This window comes from Strix uralensis, chromosome 2 (assembly GCF_047716275.1).
Source record: "Strix uralensis isolate ZFMK-TIS-50842 chromosome 2, bStrUra1, whole genome shotgun sequence".
In the NCBI taxonomy this organism is placed as follows: Eukaryota; Metazoa; Chordata; class Aves; order Strigiformes; family Strigidae; genus Strix; species Strix uralensis.
In genome coordinates, this window is record NC_133973.1 from 95,110,496 (window position 1) to 95,134,280 (window position 23,785).

Genomic DNA, 23,785 nt, shown 5'->3' on the forward strand with positions numbered 1-23,785 from the left:
AGTGTAGGTATTTACACATTTAACATATATGATATGTCTTCAGGTGTAATGTGTTGATTATATTCTATACCCTTGGTATAAATTGATCCACAACAGATTTGTGTAACAAAATGATTTAACAGATCAGATAATTATTCTGTATCAATTTTTTTTTGTATGCATGATTTTATTAATGCAAATAGATATATTTTTTTCATAAAGAAATTATCAGTGGTCATACAGAATTAGACCTTAACAGCAGATATGTTCTCCCATATGACATCAAATCTCTGTTCTATCCATATTAACAAGTCAGATTCTGAGAACAGGAGAAAGCTGGTTTGCCTTAGGTCTTTTCTGTATCTTTTGTATCTTTCTGTTATTTTAGGGAGCACTACCTTCTTCCTAGAAAATGGTCTAAAAATATTCCATGGCATTCTCTGCAATGGCATCCTAGTCTTCGTATATGAATTGCATCTATTGAGAAATATGTCCAATTGTCTGTAATTTCAAAGTAGACCCTGATGTGTAATGCATGATTTAGTTCATCAGGAAAACACTGGATACCTATAATGAAATCACTGCAATATGACTATGTCTTTTTACAGTGATAAGTCATTAAACTGGGAGAGAGGGGCACAGTAGAAAGAGACTAGTCTGTTGAGTCAGTTCTTTTGGAACATTGATAAAAGACTCAGATAGGTATCGAATGACCACTGCTTTTTTAATCAGTCAATTTATTACATTACACTCCATATATCAGTTTTTGCACTGAAACATATTTCTTGGATGCTGACAATATTAACAGTAGATTTGTGAACTCTTGAAAAGTATAGGAAACTAAAATATATGATGTAGATGTTGACATTATAATATTGGGACCTCAAAAGTAATCGGCGCTTCATCACAAGAACCCTCCCACTGTGACAGGGTTGCAACAAGTATCAAATGGCTCCTTTCTGGTTGTTTTTGGTTTTTTTTTCCCTAGTTATAGTCGATTCTTTTTTTCCTTTTTTGTACAGCTGCCAACATTTTAATTATGATATGTATTTTTCAACTTAAATACTTAAATATGTAAAGCCCATACTCTATTAATAAAGGACTTAGTGATGTAGTTTAATCTCGGTAGGCAGCACAGCCCCACACAGCTACTTACTTACTCCCTGACAGTGGAGTAGGGGAGAGAATTGGAAAGGTAAAAGCGCAAAAACTCGTGGGTTGATATAAAGATAGTTTAATAGGTACAGGAAAAGCTGTACATGCAAGCAAAGCAAAATAAGGAATTCATTCACCACTCCCCATCAGCAGGCAGATGTTTAGCCATCTCCAGGAAAGCAGGGCTCCATCATGTGTAATGGATACTTGGAAAGACAAATGCCATTCCTTCCTTTCTCCTTCTTGCCTGTAACATTTATCGCTGAGCATGATGTGATACAGTATGGAACATCCCTTTAGAGTCCCAGCTGCATCCCTTCCCAACTTCTTGTGTGCTCCCACCTACCCCCTGATTCTAACGCAAGGACACTCCACTACGTCTTCACTACACTTGTACTCAAAGCAATCATAACGGTCCCTAACATACAGCGCCACCACACCACCTCTCCTTCCTTGTCTATCCCTCCAAAAGAGGGATTCAACAATAACTAAAACATGGGTCTGTTATCAACACTACTTTCAGCACATATCCAAAACATAACACTATCCAAGACATTATGAAGCAATTTGACTCTATCCCAGCCAAAAAACAGTAGACTTAAGCATAAAAAAGGAACTTCAAGTCAAGTCATTTAAGAATGGAACACTAAATCGTGGATTATATAGCTTCCTGTATATACCAGATGCTTTGAAAAGGTTCCAAAATAGTCAATAACTGGAATCAGTAAATTCATCTAGCTTACAGAATCACATTACCAAGTGATCACAGAGGTCATTGTGCACTTCTTGGCATGACACTACAGAAAACATCCTTTTACTAGAAAAAGGAAAATTATGATGTAGTGGCTATTACAGAATCATGGTGGGGTGTCTCCCATGACTGGAGTGTGCCAGTTGATGGCTACAAGCTCTTTAGGAGGGATAGACAAGGAAGGAGAGGTGGTGGGGTGGTGCTGTATGTTAGGGACTGTTATGATTGCTTTGAGTACAAGTATAGTGAAGACAGGGTGGAGTGTCTTTGTGTTAGAATCAGGGGGAAGGCCAACAGTGCAGATGTTGTAGTAGGAGTCTACTATAGGCCACCCACCCAGGACAGAGGTAGATGAAATATTCTATAGGCATTTAGGAGAAATCTCACAATCGCTTGCCCTTGTTGTTGTGGGAGACTCTAACTTCCCAGACATCTGCTGGAAATACAACACAGCAGAGCGGGACCAGTCCCAGAGATTCCTGGAATGTGTGGGAGACAACTTCCTGACGCAGCTGGTGAGAGAACCAACCAGAGAAGGTGCCCTGCTGGATCTCCTCTTTGTGAACAGAGAAGGACTGGTGGATGATGTGGTCGTTGGAGGACGACTAGGGCACAGTGATCATGAAATAATAGAGTTCTCTATTCTTAGGGAGGCCAGGAGAGGGGACATCAGAACTGCCATCCTGGACTTCCAAAGGGCTGACTTTGTCTTGTTTGGGCACCTGCCTGACAAGATCCCTTGGGAGACGGTCCTGAAGGGTAATGGGGTCCAGGAAGGCTGGACACTGTTTAAGAAGGAAGTCTTAATGGCTCAGGAGCAGGCAGTACCCAGATGCTGTAAGAGAAGCCGGCAACAGAGAAGACCACCCTGGCTAAACAGGGAGCTTTGGCTACAACTCAGGGAGAAAAGGAGTTTACCGCTTTTGGAAGAAGGGGCTAGTGACTCACTGTGATTACAAAGATGCTGTGAGGCTATGCAGGGTGGAAATCAGGAGGTCTAAAGCCCAGCTGGAAATTAATCTGGCTTCAGCAATCAAGGACAACAAGAAATGTTTCTATAAGTATGTGAGCAGCAAAAGAAAGACCAGAGAGAGCCTCCATCACCTGCTAGATGCGGGAGGAAACATGGTAACAAGTGATGAGGAAAAGGCTGAGGAGCTTAATGCCTTCTTTGCCTCAGTCTTTAATAGCAAGACTAGTTGTATTGAGGGAATCCAGCCTCCTCAGCCAGAAGACAGAGACTGGGAGAACAACCCCCCCGCATTCCAGGAGGAACTAGTCAGTGACCTACTGCATCACATAGACATACAAAAGTCTATGGGACCAAATGGGATACACACGAGGGTGCTGAAGGAACTGGCTGGGGTGATCACCAAGCCGATTTCCATCATTTACCAGCAGTCCTGGCTGACTGGGGAGGTCCCAACAGATTGGAAATTGGCCAATGTGAGGCCCATATAGAAGAAGGGTTAGGAGGATGATCTGGGAAATTACAGGCCTGTCAGCTTGACGTCAGTGCCCAGGAAGCTGATGGAGCAGCTCATCCTGAGTACCATCATACAACACATGTGGGACAACCAGATGATCAGGCCCAGTCAGCATGGGTTTATGAAAGGCAGGTCCTGCCTGACAAACCTGATCTCCTTCTACAACAGGGCGACCTGTTTATTCGATGAGGGAAAGCTGTGGATGTTGTTTACCTTGAATTTAGCAAGGCCTTTGACACCGTTTCCCACAGCATTCTCCTGGCAAAACTGGCTGGTCATGGCTTGGATGGGTGCACGCTTTGCTGGGTAAAAAACTGGCTGGATGGTTGAGTCCAAAGAGTTTTGGTGAATGGAGTTAAATCCGGTTGGCAGCCGGTCACGAGTGGTGTCCCCCAGGGCTTGGTTTTGGGGCCACTCCTGTTTAACATCTTTCTTGATGATCTAGACGAGGGGATTGAGTGCACCGTCAGTAAGTTTGCAGACGACACCAAGTTGTGTGGGAGTGTTGATCTGCTCGAGGGTAGGGAGGCTCTGCAGAGAGATCTGGACAGGCTGGAGAGATGGGGTAAAGTCAACTGTATGAGGTTCAATAAGGCCAAATGCCGGGTGCTGCACTTGGGTCACAACAACCCCCAGCAACACTACAGGCTTGGGGAGGAGTGGCTGGAGAGCTGCCAGTCAGAGAGGGACCTGGGGGTGTTGATTGACAGCCGGCTGAACATGAGCCAGCAGTGTGCCCAAGTGGCCAAGAAGGCCAATGGCATCCTGGCTTGCATCAGAAATAGTGTGGCCAGCAGGGACAGGGAAGAGATCCTGCCCCTGTACTCGGCACTGGTGAGGATGCACCTCGATTACTGTGTTCAGTTTTGGGCCCCTCACTACAAAAAGACATTGAATCACTTGAGCATGTCCAGAGAAGGGCATCAAAGCTGGTGAAGGGTCTGGAGCACATGTCGTACAAGGAGCAGCTGAGGGAACTGGGGTTGTTTAGTCTGGAGAAGAGGAGGTTGAGGGGAGACCTCATCGCCCTCTACAACTACCTGAAAGGAGGTTGCAGAGAGCTGGGGATGAGTCTCTTTAACCAAGTAGCAAGTGATAGGACAAGAGGTAATGGCCTCAAGTTGTGCCAGGGAAGGTTTAGACTAGATATTAGAAAGTATTTCTTTACAGAACTGGTTGTTAGGCGTTGGAATGGGCTGCCCAGGGCAGTGGTGGAGTCCCCATCCCTGGAGGTGTTTAAGAGTCGGGTCGACATAGCACTGAGGGATATGGTGTAGTTGGGAACTGTCAATGTGAGGTTAGTGGTTGGACTAGATGTTTTTCAAGGTCTTTTCCAACCTAGATGATTCTGTGATTTGGTGAAAGTCCGTCAAGTCTATCTTGTGCAGTACTCACCCTTTATCTTCTTAGGAATTGTGAGATTCATGTAACATTAAGACATAGTTACTATCTTTTGAGCATTTGTTTTTTCAGTTCAGCGTTTGAAATAATCTGAAATCATAAAATGTTCTATGCTCTGGGATGTCTCATGAAGGTTGGTGGAGGTGCTTCAGTATCAGAAGCTGACTGGGTTTGTGGTAACTTTGAAAGACTGCACAGAGTGAAATGAATCAAACCTCCTGCTGTTTTATTCATGATACTTAATGGAGGAGGTTTCAAAACTTTACTCATTCTGAGCAAGAGTTCTAAACAGTAGTTATAATATATATTTGCCATCAGCTTTTCCCTTGGTATATTTTAAACAGAAATAATGAGTCCTGCTCTTCATAAGATATATTAGGTCTCTGGATCTGTGTGTGTAAATACTTTCCTTTAATCTTGAGTTCCACTCTTAAAACACTGTTACAAAGAGGAGTCCAGACAACTTTCTCTATTTAGGTGTTGAACATTTCTTACAGGCTATCTTTAGGAGCATTCTTCACAGAATCACAGAATCATCAAGGTTGGAAAATACCTTGAAGATCATCTAGTCTAGCCATTAACCTAACACTGACAGATCCCAACTACACCATATCCCTAAACGCTATGTCAAGCCAACTCTAAACACCTCCAGGGATGGGGACTCCACCACTGCCCTGGGCAGCCCATTCTAATGTACAACAACCCATTCTGTAAAGAATACTTCCTAATATCCAGTCTTCTTGTTGCCAGTTGTCCACAGTTGTGACTAAAACTTAAAGTTTTCTCCACAGACACATTGTCATTTAACTGTGAACTTTATCTCCAGACAGACAAGACATTTAAAAAGTAGTTGGTTTGCTCCCAATAGGTAAATGGTTACATCCTATTTTGGATTTATTCTTTAGGTTTTTATGTGACTTCAATGAAAATCAAGGAGGAAGTTCAAGGTCAGGTAACTTAGTCCTAAAACTCTTTTTCTCACTCTTTCACTATCTAAATTGAGTTGGATTGAGAGATAAATAATTTTCACAGCTAACTAGGAGATATTTTATTCTCTATGTGTTTACCAGACCTACAATGTCTCAAAAATAAAAAAGCTTGTTCTATATTCCTAGATAAGACTTGCTTATTTTGCAGCAGTGTCACACTGTTGGCACTTATTTTGTGTGTGATATGTGATTACTCTTAGAACTCCCTTCTGCTATACTGATGCCTACTCAGATAATTCCCCATGTTATCATCTGTCCTCCTTCAGAAATACAGCATTTTGCTTTTGTCACAGTTGAATTTCATCTTTCTGATTTCAAATCTTCACTAATTTGTCAAGACCATTTTGAAGTCTGAACTTCTTTGTCAAACTGCACCTCCTTTCTGTGGGATGTCATCTACAAATTTTAGTAGTTACACTCTGTTTTCTATCGTAACATTAATGACAATCTGACATTAAGAGAGACGCTTTTTGAGTTTAAGATTCTTCACAGTTACACATCAAATCATTGATAACTATTATTGGAGAATCATTTCCAGCCACATTAAATGGCTGTAACAACTAGACTTTAGTTTCTTTATGAGATGTTTTGTGGGATAATCATTCTGCTGTAGTTTTGATATGTCATATCTACTCCTACAGTCCACACAAAAAACAAAACAAAACAAAACAAAACAAATCTCCATCTCCCCACCAAACTTCACAGACAAATATACTTGATTTCCCAGTGTTGTGGTTTGAACTTGGCTGGTAGTAAACACCATCCTCCAGGAGACTGTAGGAACACAAGGAAAACACCCACCAACCGATACCCTGCCCGCCCCTGGCCAGTGATCCCAACAGAAGGAAGATCCTGCCATCATCAACCAGAAGTGAGAGAGAACTTGCTTCCTTTATATACTGAGCATATTGTTACATGATGTGGAATACTCCAGTGACCAATCCGGGCCTGGTACTCCAGCTGTGCTCCCTCCCAGCTCAAGAAAATTAACTCTATCCCAGCCAAAACCAGGACACCCAGCCCTCTGTGACACCAGCTATTCTCTCCAGTCTTAGAGATACTGGAGTGATTCTAAATAAATTCTTTTAAGTCCTTTGACATACTTTGGTAAGTTATTTCATCAGGCCCTGAGAAACAGCACACAGATGTCATACCAAGACCTCCTTTAATCTGATTTTGATGTACGCATCTTTTTTCTCCCTGAATGTCAGCTTGAATCCCTATCTACTTCCTAAACTTGATCAAGTTATGTACGTCACAGATTACCTTTTCATATACACCTAATTTAAGAATGCAATGCAACACCCTTGTAACTTTTCCAATTTGAAGTAGATCTGTTTTCTTGTGTATTAAGCACTTATACACTCTCTTCTTCTTGCCTTTTCTGTCTCTTGCTACTTAAAACTATTTTTTTTCCCCTGATTTTTCCTGTATGCATTATTGGTGTGAAGCTAGGGGAAAATAGAGCTAAACTAAAAATACCCCTCTCACTTAATCTTACTTTGTGTCCTGAGTTAGAAAGTAAAACAAAATTGTTGCTATGTCATTAAGGAAATGTCCCTTGGGGTAAAAAGTTAGCTTTGCTTGCTAAGGAGTAGTATGACAGAATGTAAATGATGGAACAAATTTTATGCTTCTCTAAGCTTAAAGAAATCAAGGGAGTTTCACCAAGAGTGTTTTTTTACAGTCAGGTTAATTTTCCTTAATATTTAACTAATTAATTCTTGCTAGTTAATTAGAAAGTATGTATAGTATGTTGAAGATGAGTACCACTACAGATATTCACAGCTCAAGCAATCATTTGGTGGATTTCTGATATTTTATTGTCCTTTATTCTGTTAAATACACACAAACCACACTACCACTGAATGCCTTTCCATGTATTTTTTACAGGGTAATTATTTGGAACACTGGAACATCATAATTCTGATTTTTAGAGGCCTGACTTGGCTAAACTAATTATATTTGTTTAGTAGTTTCAAATAAATTGTTATATAAATCTCTTTTCTACATTATGAGAAACAAGGGTGTTGTAGATTTTACATGGAAATTTTGTAATATTTTGTGTGTGGTTTTTTGTGGTAATTTGATGTATTTTTTAAATATTCATCATGAACTATAAATTTAAGCAAGTTTTAAGTTGTGAAGTAAATTCTGAGTAAAAAAATATAGTTTGCTTAGTATATTGCAAAATTATTTTATTTTATTCTGTTGAAATGGACTAATCTTTTATAAAAGCACTAGGAAAATGTATCTGAGAAGAAATAAACAAATTTTATAATTGTTGTAGGGCATTCTCTAAGTCCTAGTACAGAAACTTAATAAGGATTCATCTGAAGATCAAACATAAACAAGATGTTCATGGCACGACAGATGAACTCTCCCTCTGAAGCACTTAGAATATGACTGTGGTTAATCCTCAATAACAATGTGCAATGCTTAATAAGGACAGAATGTCAGTAAGTATCTCTTACTTGGATATTCTCAACTGAGATTGACTGAGTGAATCTGAGCGTGTAATTAAATTTATTCAGGCAAAGAAACCAGGAATTTCTATATCAATGTACAGTGGTTGAAAGTCAGCAGGAGAGCACCATTGGTTAAGGTCATTCTTTAGTGCACAAAAATGACCACAGTTCCAACTCTGAAAAACAAGTCCTATTAAAAATGCAGGAACATTTCATTTCCACATGATTTTTAAAGGAATATAGATCAAAAAAAGGAAAACAAAGGTACTGAACCATGAGGGGAGAAACCAAAGGAAACTCAACTATAAAAATATAAGAACTGATTTCTCTGTCAGGAACTAAAGTCAGAGAAGGTAATCCATTGTCAAGAGAGGTGTTGAGAGGAAAATAAACCCCACCATTATTAGGTTAGAAAAAGCACAAAGAAGATAACAGTGGGAAGTACTGCAAAGATTTACTTTCTACAACAATTTCAAGATATTTAGTTTCAACATCTAAAATTTCTGCTAGAACTGCAACTTTTGTTTGCAATTGATTATGTTTAAAAGTCTTTCTTTGTACTGCTCAAATAATCACTATTGTTCAAGTTATTGAAGAAATTTCCAGTCTTTAACTTTTAAAGCATAATTTGTTGTTCTCTGTCAGGTTTCCTGAGAAAGGTCAAGCAGGAATTAGGGCTTCTCCCCCCAAAAAGGTGGCAGGATCAATAGCCCAACTGAGGTGCATTTACACCCATGCACGCAGCATGGGCAACAAACAGAAGGAGCTGAAAGCCATTGTTCAGCAGGAAAATTATGACATAGTTGACCTCACAGAAACATGGTGAGATGACTCACACAACTGGAGTGCTGAAATGGATGGCTATAAACTCTTCAGAAGGGATAGGCAAGGAAGGAGAGGCGGTGGGGTAGCCCTGTATGTCAGGGACTGTTTTGATTGTCTAGAGCTTGATAGTGGTGATGATAGGGTTGTGTTTATGGGTAAGAATCAGGGGGAAGGCCAACAAGACAGATATCAAGTTGGGAGTCTGTTATAGACCACCTAATCAGGATGAAAAGGCAGAAGAAATACTCTATAAGCAGCTGTGAGAAGTCTCACAATCACTAGCCCTTGTTCTCATGGGGGACTTCAACTTACCAGATGTCTGCTGGAAATACAATACAGAGGAGAGGAAACAGTCTAGGAGGTTCCTGGAGTGTGTGGAAAATAACTTCCTGACACAGATAGTGAAGGAGCAAACTAGGGAAGGAGTCCTACTGGACCTGTTTGCAAACAGAGAAGGACTTGTGGGTGATGTGATCGTTGGAGGACTTCTTGGCATCTTGGGCATAATGATCATGAAATGATAGAGTTTTTGATTCTTGGAGAAGTAAGGGGTGAAGTCAACAGAACTGCCACCTTGGATTTCTGCAGGGCAGACTTTGGCCTGTTTAGGAGCCTGGTTGACAGAGTCCTTTGGGAGGCAGTCCTGAAGGGCAAAGGAATCCAGGAAGGCTGGACATTCTTCAAGAAGGAAATCTTAAAGGCACAGGAGCAGGCCATTCTTATGTGTCTAAAGACAAGTTGGTGGGGAAGACAAACCTGGCTGAACAGAGAGCTTTGACTGGAACTCAGAAAAAAAAAAGCAGAGTTTATGACCTTTGGAAGTAAGGGACAGGCAGCTCAGGAGAATTACAAGGATGTTGTGAGGTTATGCAGTGAGAAAATTAAAAGTGCCAAAGCCCAACTAGGACTTAATCTGGCTACTGCCATAAAACACAATAAAAAATGTTTCCATATATACATCAACAGCAAAAGGAGGGTTAAGGAGAATCTCCATCCTTTATTGGATGTGGAGGGAAACATAGTAACAAAGCATAAGGAAAAGGCTGAGGTACTTAATGTCTTCTTTGCTTCAGCCTTTCATAGTAAGACCAGTTGTTCTCTGGGTACCCAGCCCCTTGAGCTGGAAGACACAGATGGGGAGCAGAATGAAGCCCCCATAATCCAAGAGGAAATGGTTAGTGACCTGTTACACCACTTAGACACATACGTCTATGAGGATGGATGGGATGCACTCAAGGGTACTGAGGCAGCTGGTGAAAGTGATCACCAAGCCACTTTCAATCATTTATCAGCAGTCCTGGCTAACTGGGGAGGTCCCAGTTGACTGGAAATTAACAAATGTGATGCCCATCTACAAGAAGGGCCGGAAGGAGAATCCGGGGAACTACAGGCCTGTCAGCCTGACCTCAGTGCTGGGGAATGTTATGGAGCAGGTCATCACATGGCATGTATAGGACAACCAGGTGATCAGGCTCAGTCAGCACCAGCATATGAAAAGCAGGTCCTGGTTTCACTAGCTTGATCCTCTTCTATGACAAGGTGATCTGCTTAGTGGATGAGGGAAAGACTGTGGATGTTGTCTACCTAGATTTTAGTAAAGCCCTTGACACCTTTTCCCACAGCTTTCTCCTGGTGAAACTGGCTGCTCATAGCTTGGATAGGTGTACTCTCTGATGGGTAAAAAACTGTCTGGATGTCCAGGCCCAAAGACTGATGGTGAATAGAGTTCCAGTTGGTGACTGGTCACAAGTGGTGTTCTCCAGGGATCAGTATGGGGCCAGTTCTGTTTAATAGCTTTATCAATGATGTGGACAGGGGCATTGAGTGCACCCTCAGTACATTTGCAGACAACACCAAGTTGGACAGGAGTGTTGATCTGCTTGAGGATAGAAAGGTTCTATAGAGGAATCTGGACAGGCTGGATTGATTGACCGAGGCCAACTGTATGAGACTCAACAAGGTTAAGTTCTGGGTCCTGCACTTGTGTCAGAACAACTCTATGTAATGCTACAGTCTTGGGGAAGAGTGGCTGGAAAGTAACCTGACAGAAAAGGACCTGGGAGTGCTGGTCAACAGCCAGCTGAACATGAGCCGACAGTGCGTACAGGTGGCCAAGGATGCCAATAGCATCCTGGCTTTTATTAGAAATAGTGTGGCCAGCAGGACTAGAGAAGTGATTGTCCCCCTGTACTCGACACTAGTGAGGCCACACCTTGAATGCTGTGTTCAGTTTTGGGCCCCTCCCTACAAGAAAGACATGTAGGTGCTAGAGCGTGTCCAAAGATCAGTGAAGCTGGTGAAGGGTTTAGAGCAGAAGTCTCATGAGGAGCAGCTGAGGGAACTCGGGTTGTTTAGCCTGGAGAAAAGCAGGCTGAGAGGAGACCTTGTCACTCTCTACAACTACCTGAAGGGAGGTTGTAGCAAGGTAGGTGTTTGTCTCTTCTCCCACATAACAAGCAATAAGGCAAGAGGAAATGATCTCAAGTTGCACCAGGGGAGGTTTAGATTGGATATTAGGAAAAATTTCTTCACTGAAAGGATTGTGAAACATTGTAACAGGCTGCCCAGGGAAGTGGTTGAGTCACCATCCCTGGAGGTATTTAAAAGGCGTGTAGATGTGGTGCTTAGGGACACGGTTTAGTGGTGGACTTGGCAGTGTTGGGTTAATGGTTGAACTTGATGTTCTTAAAGGTCTTTTCTAACCTAAATGATACTATGATTCTGTGATTCTGTGTCTGAGTCAATTTCCTCAGTATTTGTGACCTTGTTTATTTGTATTTAATTTAACAATGTTTTAGATTTTATACTAAAATATCTAAGTAAAAAACCATTGAGAAATTTCATAAATGCATCTCAATGGATTTCATATTCACATTGGTTGAGATTCTTAAAAGCCTCTGCTGGAAAAAAAAAAAAAAAAAAAAAAACAACACATGAATTAGATATATACATGAAAAATAAACACATAAAATTCCTTCAGTGACCTAGGCTGTTGTGACTGTTTTGCTGAAAGTTGCATGAAACTAAATTTTCTGTTCCTTGGCATCTTTAAAAATCAGTAACAACCTGCCTATACCTAGATTAGGAACTTATTTTTCACAAGACTCTTTGATCACTTTGTTTAAGGAGTGTAGAACAAAAAGAGTTAAAAAATGCACACTTGTTTTCCTTAATTTAGATAGATCTCATTACTTATGGTCATGTGCTATTTAAAAATACATAATCTAGAAAGAAATATCACTAATACCTTTAAAAGCAAAGGAGACATTTTTTTAAAAAAACCAAAACCAACAAGTAAAACCAATTTTGATCAAAACCCTATTTTTTTTTTAAAAAAAAAAGATTTATAAAAAAGCCTGAGTTTGATCCCTTCAGAAAATATTACAGATATAAATGTAAACAATTTTAGATGTTGATATCTGTGTACTCTAGAGCAAAATAGAAAAGTATTATTTAATAAAATAATTAAGAGTTGATAGATATTACAGCTATAGTATCTTTTCTATTGTTTGAAAATAGTTGTGTAAATATAGCATAACTGTAATAATTGTATTCTGGATACACTTATCTGTCATGTACAGTTTATCCAATGTCTCTTGGCATTTCTTTTATTCATCATAATTTGCAGTCTTTCCTGTGTATCTATGGGTGAATCTTCAAATCTAGAAATCCTGATCTCATACAAGCAGCACACTTTGAACTTAATCAAGTTCAGTCTACAGAGTTAGTTTAGATTGTTCTGGTGTAATCGGGAATCACTATTTCACTCTAAGTATTTGCAATGTTATTAACATAAATAACATAATGAAGTTAATGAATGCTATGAAAGAAAGAACAGACTGAATTAAAATAATTATTTGAGTCATTTTCTAATACATTTTTCTTCATTTATTAATTATAGCTATCTTTATTTTACTCAAAATTCCTTTCATCTCAGCAAATTCAAACTGATCATCAGTAGGAAATAAGTATAACTTTCTTTACTTTAGCTCAGTGCTTACCAGCACTCACCACTCACAAAAGGCTGATAGCTATGGCATGTAAGGAACTCATGAGAAGATAAACTGCCAATTGAGATGTAACAGAGAGAAAGTAAAAATTAATCAAATAGGTGACCTATCAGCCAAAAAACACCCCACAACATGGCAATAGCTATTAACTACACAGTAATGTTCTATGAGTTTTTAAGTGAAAGTGAAGAAAGAGCATCCTTCCCTTTGCATAGTTTAGCAACAGATCCAATTTGGACAAATTTTTTGTAATCCACTGCATTATTTTGTAACATTTTCCTGAGAAAAAAAAATTCTACATTTCTCTTCTTGATATACAAAAACAATTTTATGAAGTTGTCTATGAGAAATACAAGGAGTTCTATTTCTGACATATGAAAATATGGATAAATTTATGTAGAAATTTAAGGTATATGTAGAAATTCCTGCAGAAATAGGATTTTATTACTACATTGTATTGTATTTTTTCCTTAAAAATTATAATTATTCTAATTCTTGTACAACACTCTTAGAAAAATCTGCTATTCAGTCTTTCTAATGATAATTTCTCATTAAAATAACATCCTTTTCTTACTCCACTGCATGTGTTCACTTTATATAGATCAAATACATGGAATGTAGACTGTCATCCTTAGTGATATGAAAATTCTTTGGAGTTTAACAGATTTTTTTATGTGAGGAAGATATGCTGAGTCTTTCCATTTCTACATTCTCTGCTTAAATGATTTGTATAATTCAAATTTATACTGAAATAGCCAAGAAAATAATAAAAACTTATAGGAAATCTTTTCCTATTTATGGAAAAAGTAGAATAACATAGTGTCCTGGTTTAACCAGGATAGGGCCCGGCTAGCTCAGTCGGTAGAGCATGAGACTCTTAATCTCAGGGTCGTGGGTTCGAGCCCCACGTTGGGCGCCAAAGTTGTAGTGGTTTAGCCCCTGCCGGGGTCTGAGACCACGCGGCCGCTGCCCCTCCCCCACAAAGGGAGTGAAATACAAAGCCCCAAGACTGAAATAAGGAAAGGTTTAATACAACAATGCAATAGCAACACAACCAACAACAACAATAACAATAACAGTAATAGTGATAGCAGTGAACAGAGCAAAGTAGCTACCAAATACAGCAGTTTGAAGCACGATGTACAAAACCACGAGTGCACCGCGCTCCGCGCCAGGAAAAATGTGACCTGCCAGGATGTGACGTCCGCATGGTATCTGAATAACCCGGCTAGAGCTTCCCCCCCCACTGCTGGGGAAACTTAACCCTATCCTGGTTAAACCAGGACATATAGTTTGAAGTTCTCACTACCAACTTCTTGACCCTTTAAACCAGCTAATATAAAAAGCTTTATACTGACTACAACAGTTAGATTATGTTGCTAAATTTTCATAAAACCAAATGTCTTTATGAACTGCCAATAACCTTTACTGAGTTTACAGTATCCTCAATCACCTCTATTTTACACTGATGTGTATACTGCATTTTTTCCGACATATGTCTGTTTATTGCAAGCAGACACATATGAGAAAGTTAAGCATTTACATCTTTTTCTATGCAGAAAAAGCATCTTAAAAATTACATCTCATAAATATAAATATTCAAAATAGTACTAATAAAGCCATGTCAATTTGGCTCATTCAAGTTGGTCACTGTTAAGTATTTGGGTATTCTCTGAATATTATAAATAATTTTTAGTAGTTATCTTCATTTAGTAACTGATATCATGAAACTCATGACTGTTAAACTCATAAGATAATATGCTTTTTGTTACCAAAGTTTTTAAGGAAATGTAACAACAGGAGACATAACATAGGGTTATAATTTATTTCCTTTTTGCACATAAAGAAGTATGCATAGCTTTTTTCTACTTAGAAAATGAGTTATATTTTCTGGTTCAACAATATTTACTCCCAGAGTTCAACATAAAATATCTGATAATTTTCATGCAAATGTGTTGATTGTTTAAGACAGATAACTACATTTTCATTTGTGGTGGGATTCTTTCCAAACTTTACATAGCTTCAGTAAGGAGATCTATAGTTAAGACTTAAAGTCTAGATATACCCCTTTCTCTCTCCTGATTCCAATGTTTACATTTTCAGCTAGAAGAAGCTTATTTCTGCTTCCTATAGAGATAGTTTCATTGTAGGTTTTCAGAGATAAGTGAGAAGAGTACATCAATCTTTTGCCTCAGTTTACATCACTAATAAAACAAGTGAGACATTATGTTCACATATCTTTGAATTATTCATATCTTTTTTCTAATGTTACTGATTATGTTGGCTAGTGAAAAGGTTAAAGCAATAGTAAGGTTACTGCCCAAATAGTCCATGTGACATTTTAAGCAACAAATTATCTAAAATCTGCAAAGCTATTTAACAGAAATAGTTTTATTCTCTGAAGTGAAATGTTCTAGGGGGAGGGATACCCACTGGATTGAGTGTTTCTGTCTTTTTAAAGCTCAATGACTGAACACTATCTAGACATCAGTTTTGAAACACCTGTTAGGGAGTATTTGTAATTCATTACAATGCAATTAGGAAGTATTTCTTTACAGAACAGGTTGTTGGGGGTTAGAATCGGCTGCCCAGGGAAGTGGTGGAGTCCCCATCCCTGGAGGTGTTTAAGAGTAGGGTCGACATAGCGCTTAGGGATATGGTGTAGTTGGGAACTGTCAGCGCTAGGTTAACGGTTGGACTAGATGATATTCAAGGTCTTTTCCAACCTTGATGATTCTGTGATTTTGTGAACTATGACAGTGTTACTGATTGTCACTGATTTGTTATTAATTTGAGTTGATGATTTTTGGAGATTTTGATAAAGAATGATTAGGACTAATCAATTAAATGGAATCTCACAAAAATATCATTTTTTATAGAAGGTAGTGGTGTAATGTTTTAAGTAGTCATAGAGATGTTGTGTTTAGTTTAAAGCAACCATACAACCAGTTACGCTGCTGGACCTGGTACCATTGTTAGACTGTTTGGTAAGGATGATTTATAGCCCTGTAGACTAGGTGTTTTAAAAGCTGTACTGTGAAAGGGCCTCGAAGCATGATAAAATTGCAATGAGAGCCAAAGTCCTTGAATCAAGGACATTGGGGGGTCTTTCTTTTGAGTCAGTAGTCTGTGGTGGTCACAAAAGCAGCCCCCCGACTCATTTCAGAACTCAAGTGCACATGACCAGAAAGAGGTGGGAATATGAAAATGAGTTATGGGAGTTAACATGTTTATGTATGAGAACTTGATTAATATGTATTACTGTTTCCAAAATAATCAGCATGTTACATGACTCAGGTGTGCACTGTTGGTGAGATGACTCCCCTGCGCACCCGGACGTTAATAAAGGAGTGTCTGCTTATCTACATCAAATTGGTGTCGATAAGTTCTTTTATTCCGTTTTGGTGACAACAGGAAACACAGACTAAGAGAAGTAATTAGTTCCATCTAGACATATTGGGGAGATTCAAAGGATCAAATGTCAGAGATAGATATCTGAGACTTCTTTAGAAGAGAAATATTTTAAAATATTAAATATCCTAATTGCCTATTTCTCACCATAATAAAGAGATTTTTTTATTATTATTTTGGTTTACTATACACTTAATTCTAAATTTAGTGGGCATACAAAAGTGTGTTGGATTTGTGTGTGGCGGGGTTTTGATAGCAGGGGAGGGGCTACAGAGGTGGCTTCTGTGAGAAGCTCCTAGAAGCTCCCCTGGCTCCAAGTCAAGACAATTAGCGACAGTAGCTGCGCCTCTGTGATACATATTTAAGAAGGTCAATCTGAGAGGAAGAGAAGGAGGAGGAGTGAGGGAAATACCAATGCAAACACCGAGGTCAGTGGGAGAAAGGAGGAGGAAGGGAGGGAGCTGCACCGGAGCAGAGACTCCCCTGCAGCCCCTGGTGAGAGGGCAGGCTGTGCCCCTGCAGCCCATGGAGGTCCATGGTGGAGCAGATGCCCACCTGCAGCCCGTGGAGGACCCCACACCAGAGCAGGTGGCTGCACCCGAAGAAGGCTGGGACTCTGAGGGAAGCCAGTGCTGGAGCAGTCTGTCACTAGGAGGACTGTAGCCTGTAGACGGGACCCACGCTCAAGTATTTCGTGAAGAGCTGCAGCTGATGGGAAGGACCCACGTTAGAGCAGTTCATGAAGGGTTACAGCTCTGTGGGAAGGACTCTCATCAGACAAGTTTGTGCAGGACTGTCTCCCGTGAGAGGGACCCCATGCTGGAGGAGGGGAAGAGTGTGAGGAGTCCTCCCCATGAGGAGGAAGGAGTGGCAGGAACAACGGATGATGAACTGACTGCAACCCCCATTCCTTACTCCCTTGCACTGCTAGGAGGGTGGAGGTAGAGAAACCAGGAGCAAAGCTGAGCCTGAGAAAAGGGAGGGGTGGGAAAAGGTGTTTTTAAGATGTGGTTGTCTTTCTCTCTCTCCTACTCTGTTTGATTGGAAAATTAATGTTGTTGGTGGTGTTCAAACTAAATTGATGTTCTTTCTCTTCCCCCATGGAGTCTGTCTTTTGCCCATGACCATAGTTGGTGAGTCATCCTTCCCTGTCCTTCTCTCAACCCGGAGCCTTTTGTTTTATCTTCTCCTCCCCATCCCTGAAGGGGAAGGAGTGAGGGAGGAGCTGTGTTGTGCTTAGTTGCCCTCTGGTTTTAAACCATGACAAAAAGTTAATTTATGGACAATTAACACCACTGTGATGGTTCTGTGCTTAAATAACAAAAAAACTTAATCACTATGTAACTCCCTTAATATCCTGGTAAGAAAAATAATACCAGTTCTGGTCATTCTTGTCTGGCACAGCCTAATCTGTTCATTATATGTAAAAGAGAGTATGCAAAGAAATATCATCTACATAACAGTTTTCCATGGATTGGGTGGATGTTCCTCTGCAGATCATGTGCTTTGTACAAGAGTAGGAAATAGAAAGAAGTGGGAAAGTATGGGATTTTAATGGCAAACAAGAGAAACCCAAGAGTTCTCACAGTACAGGACAGCTTCTTTGCTGCTTCCACACTGGAAATGCTTATTAAAGAGAAAAATAAAGTTATAGTAGTAAAATAGAAGAAAGCTGAAACCTAATGTTTTTATAATAATATTTCACATTTTATTCACATTATCACGTACCATGTCCTATGCATAGACACAAATCATAGATCTCCTGGGATTTTGTTCATTGTGCTTGTGCTATTAATTTCTGCTTAGAGTAATTGTTGTACAATGAAAGCTGACGAGAAGGAAAAAAAGAAACAGCAACCATAAATGTAGGAAATTTACTTGTTTAGTCCCTCTTGACTACATAACCAAGGGACAGCAGGATTTTGCCATTCTCATTACTTCTTTGCATTTAATACATCAATTTATAATTAGAAGAAAATTCCCAGAGAAAGATGAGAGACCTATTCTGTATATTTAATAAGCTTTAGTAATTCTATGCACACATGACAGAAGAAGCAACAGTGTCATCAATAGCAGTGACACATAGGTCAGTAATATACAGGACAAGAAAAAAGAAACAACAGCAAATTAATAAGAACAGATTCTGGATGTTAAGGAACCTGGCCTAGGAAGAGATTTACTAAATTTTACTAATTCCTTTCAATATTGCATTTTACTTGGAGGAGTAAGCAGCCATTGAAAAGTTTTGCAAAGCCAGGCTTCCATAAGAAAACCAGCTTTATCATCACTGGAATAAGTTTAGAGGCAAAGTAGAAGTTATAAAAGTTAAATAAACCTGTCAACAATCTCTGATAAAATAATGGAGTAAAAGGTGGAGTTTTTTGATTAAGGGGAGTTTCTGAAAAAGTGTGTAAGAAGGAAGAGGTTAGTTTATAAATTCTCAGCTTTATTGGCTTAAAAAAAATGTGGTTTGCTTTTTGACTGCTACAAAACCAAAACATTTTTCGTTGTGCAGAAACAGCAGCTACTTTTTCTGACATATATCATCCTTCCCTCTGATAAAACACTGAGTAGATAAAATCTTTGTTTCTATGACTAACTTTTCTCCTAATTTTCTAATGTTTTCTCCATCAGTCCTTACTTACGGAAGTTGAATTTTGAACTCTATTATAGGCTTCCTTTGGATAAGAAATTTACTCCAAGTTGTTTTACATATCTGTCTCATGATAAAATGATTTCTCGAGATGTTTATTTCTGTCCATATAGTAGAAGATTACAGTGAATGGCTCAGTTATATAAGTATATATACATATATATATATGCTTATAAGTATGGATGTAAATATATTTATATTATACCACATCTAATCTTAGGTGATCAGAACACCATTTTAGGAGATTAATTTCCTAATTAATATCATTCTGGAAAATTTGTTTTTCTTATATGGAGCTAAATATTTTCTTTTGTAAAATTCTTAATGTGAAATAGTCAATTATTTTATTGACTCAGTTGAATACATTCTTGTTAGTAAGTCAAAGTTTTTACATTTTTCTTCAAATCACAGGATAACAAAATACATGATGAAACACAAGTTTTGAAAGTGTAAGATACATATTATCATCAATATTTTATGCAAAGTGTGAAGTTTTATATCATTAAAATATCAACTACAGGAAATTATGTTCTAAAAATATTCTGAGTTTCTCTGGCATTTAGTTCATTTTAAAAGTAACAATGAGGGAGACAGCATAAGTGATACATAGAAAATAAAAGATAATTATGAAACAACTTGAAATGCTTTAATTAGTCCAATTATTTTATCTTTTCCTAATTTTTTTAAACTCAAAATCAAAATAAGAACAAGTGTTTACTAATCTGATGAGGAGTCTTAGGCTGTTAGGAAAAGTGAGAATCATTGAAACTGGAAATATATTTAATATCTGGTGTACTCCCCTGACTGATGTATCTTAGCAGCATACGGTGCTCTCTTTGCTATTAATGTTGTTTCACAGAATCACAGCATGGTTGAAGTTGGAAGGGACCTCTGGAAGTCATCTGGTCCAACACCTCTACTCAAAAAGGGCTACCTAGATCTGGTTGCCCAGGACCATGTCCAGATGACTTTTGAACAGCTCTGAGGTGGGAGACTCCACAACCTCTCTGGGCAACCTGTGTCAGGCTCCATCACCCTCAGTAAAAACGTGTTTTCTGATGTTCAGATGAAATCTTCTGTTTTACTTTGTGCCCATTGCCTCTTGTCCTGTCACTGTACACTATTGAAAAGATCCTGTCTCTGTCTTTTTTATACTCTCCCTTCAGGTATTTCTACTCATTGATAAGATCCCCCATGAGTCTTTTCTCTAGGATAAGCACTCACAGCTTTTTCAGCCTTTCTTCATAGGAGAGATGCTTCAGTCCCTCCATCATCTGCATAGTTCTTCATTGGAAATCCTACCTTGTACTGGGGAGTACGCCCCACTAGACATAGACATCCTGTTGTTGCTGTTGTTGTTTAGAACTAGCTAGTAGGGCACAATGATATACAGTGGGTTTTTTTATATCTGCCTTCAAAAGACTGTGGGTTTTGAGTCCTTTAAGGAATAGCTATAAATCATCCATTTCATGTGATCAAAAAAAAAAATACATATAGTTCATGGTGTGTCAGTCAGCATTTTCAATAGAAATGAGAAAATGTTAATGACATTACAAAAGGCATTCAAATATTGCATAGGATTTTGATCAACCACATTAAAGAAAGAGGAATTCAAACTGAAACAAGGCTTAGATGATTATCATGGAAATGGAGAAATTATACTGAAGCTGATCAGCAGATTTTGGGTCTTCTCAATTCTCAGTATGACTTATACCTTACTAAAGACAGAGGAGTGCATGATTTCAGGTACTATTGTGATTTCAGGTACTATTTTAATTTCATGTTATATCAGTTTTGTACCTCTTATTTAAAACTGACCGTCATAGAAAGATGCAAAGACCTCTTATATCAACAATGCTTGATACTCATATATTATGAAAATGTTAGTTTTTTAGAGGTCAAGTTAGCATATTCAAATAAATAGAAATGGATCTTGAAAAGTAATGGTTATTTTACATGGGGAAATTTCAAAAGATGTTATAAAAAAATGAAAAATGTTTTTATTTAAACAAAAATATGTTTTCCATTTTCAGTTAACATGTTACTTTAGTTACAGAAGTTTCATCAAATAAAAATTTTGAGATTTGAAATGAGTAGCAATTTCTCTGCCATAAGTATCTACAACAAGCAAAAATGAAGTCTGTTACAGACCAATAAAATCAAGGAACTGGCTTTTCAATAGAAGATAAAGCTGGAGCACAGCATCAATTGATTCAAAAAGCGGAAAATTCAACATCTTTTTTAGAAGAGGTGCAGTAGCAAAGGATGCTAAGACTGGTGTTTGTGCTTGCCTGTAGATATAGACAGCAGGAGAGTGCTCTCTGCTGAGGTGATGAATAATTAAAACATTCTTAGAATCTAGCATATAAAGTGACAGGATGCTACCAGACTAGCAGTTGGAGGTAAACAAAAATGGCATCCTGTTGGCTATTAATGCAGAGGTATGAGTAATGTTGGGTCTTAAAACAGTACAAGAGAGCTGAGAGCACCTAAATAAAGGCTTTTGTTTTCTGACAGTTATAAGAGAAAAAGATATACAGGCAGTGTGACGTTATGGTAGTTAGCAAGTTGTTTCCTTCTCATCATCCAGTGATTCAGAATAACTGATGCTACCTTGAGACAGAGAGATATAATAGGTTATACCTTGCTGTTTCTTTTACCTTTTTTTTTATTATAATCTTATCATTTGAGATTTTTCCCAGTGATAATTAAAAGGATGATAGAAAATATGATAAAAAGATGATAGAAGATAATATTTTCTACCTCTATATCCCTTTTAATGCATGAGGCACTTTGAATCGTGGTTAAACTATATATATATATTTATATATTTTTCAGTTAACACATAGGAAGTTGTAACTATTAAGCAGAATCAATAGGCAAACATCAGCTGAGTGAATATAGCTGGCTTAATCCTCTGATGAACCAGCACCATAATGTCCTGCTGAGCTCTAAAGTATAAAACTGACAGTGTTCAGCTAACATCACATGAAACACATGGGAGGAAGACATTGAACTATCATTTAACATTGTCAGTTAACAAATTAGAGAAGTATAAAATTATATTAAACAGGATATTGGAGCATATAACGAGATATGTAAGTGCTTTCAAGAAACCTTAAAAATTCAGTGCTATTAAAACTGAGTGTGTCTTGTGTGAGTATTCTGGAAAACTCCTTTTTCTCAGTTCTCTGGCTTAAAAGTGGTCAGATCATGATTAAACAGATGGACTTTAAAGCTAAGAGAGATTAGGACAATCATTTAGCCCGTACTCATTCCATTATTCTTGTATTCCTGGAAGAATGGTAGTTCCCTGACCTTTATATAGGTTTCAAGGATTTTCACACCATGAAGGTGCAATTTTACAAATATGAGTGTTGTCTAACAACTTCCAGGTGGAAACATAAATCTGTACTGTTTATGAGTAAGAAGACAAAGAGAGCCCCAGTAACATGAGAATGAATACCAATAAGGAAATGTGAACTCCGGAGAAACAATTCCTATCAAATTCATTTGAGTCTGACTCACTGAAACTGCCTCATTAACATCCCTCCAGTATTATGCTTTATTTCTTATTCTTTCCTAATATAAAATAAGAAGATATTCTGCCTTTTCAATGCAATGGAAAATGACATTTCTGAGAGCTTTGCCACAGAAATTGTAACAAATAGAATTAAAAAAATGCGATTATTTCCACAATGCAAAATTATGAGATACGTGTTATTTCACTCCTTGTTTTAGCCTCCAAAACTTTACAATTTCTGTCTCATTTTGTTTATATTATTTCTTATTAAAGAATGTCTGAAACTGAGTGGAAGAGTGGGATTCGTCTCACTTTGGCCATTTGTAAGTCTAAGCTAATTAACTACAGATTGATTCAGTTGTGCATACATAGGCATCTAAGTGTCACTAAGATACCCTGGAGAATCCCACTCATTCCCCAGTTGCCTATTCAGAAATACCTGTGTTTTGTAACTCATAGTCTTATGAAGATATCACAGTTGAGCCAAATCTGTTTATGCAACCCATATTTCCTTTGCTTCCACATGAAACTGATGTAGGAAAGGGCCTCAAAAGCCTTCTTGAAGTTGAGATAGGCCTTCTGCTGTCTCTTTCTCCTTGTAGCCCATCATTTAACAGTAGAAATCACTCAGTTTGGTCAAGCAAGATTGGCCTTGGTAAATTTTATTACCTACCTGTCTATCATGCATTTGGGAATGGATTCTGAAAGGACATGCTTCATGATCTTTCTAAGGACTGAAATGAGACTGAATGGCTTTTAAGTTCTTTGGTCCTCCTTCTTTAAAATAGATACAGCATGATTAATTTTCCGAGTTGTTGGCGACAACTCCTGAATGGTGTAATTTTTCATAAATGAATGACAGCAGTAGTCCAGTTTCATCAGTCAGTTCTTTCAACACCCTCAGGGGAATTAAATGATCAAACACTCATAAAATTAAAATGTTTAGAGATGATGTACAGCCCTTTTAAATTCTACCTCTTCTGTCTGTTCATTTCCTGTATGCTTCCTGTCTATATTTCAGTTCACCAAAACATTTCTTGCATAATCAAATAGGCTTTCTGCCAAAATTTCCAGACTTCTCAAGTCCATCCTCTTTATCAGGTGATCAAAACCAGTCTTCTGACCCCAGAATC

At 38.4% G+C, this 23,785-nt stretch overlaps 1 non-coding gene across 1 annotated transcript; it reads left to right on the forward strand.

The window, feature by feature from the left end:
• Positions 1-13,908: 13,908 nt before the first annotated feature.
• On the forward strand, positions 13,909-13,981 carry TRNAK-CUU (transfer RNA lysine (anticodon CUU)). Its single transcript has one exon. It is a non-coding gene; the product is annotated as a tRNA-Lys (tRNA).
• Positions 13,982-23,785: the final 9,804 nt, after the last annotated feature.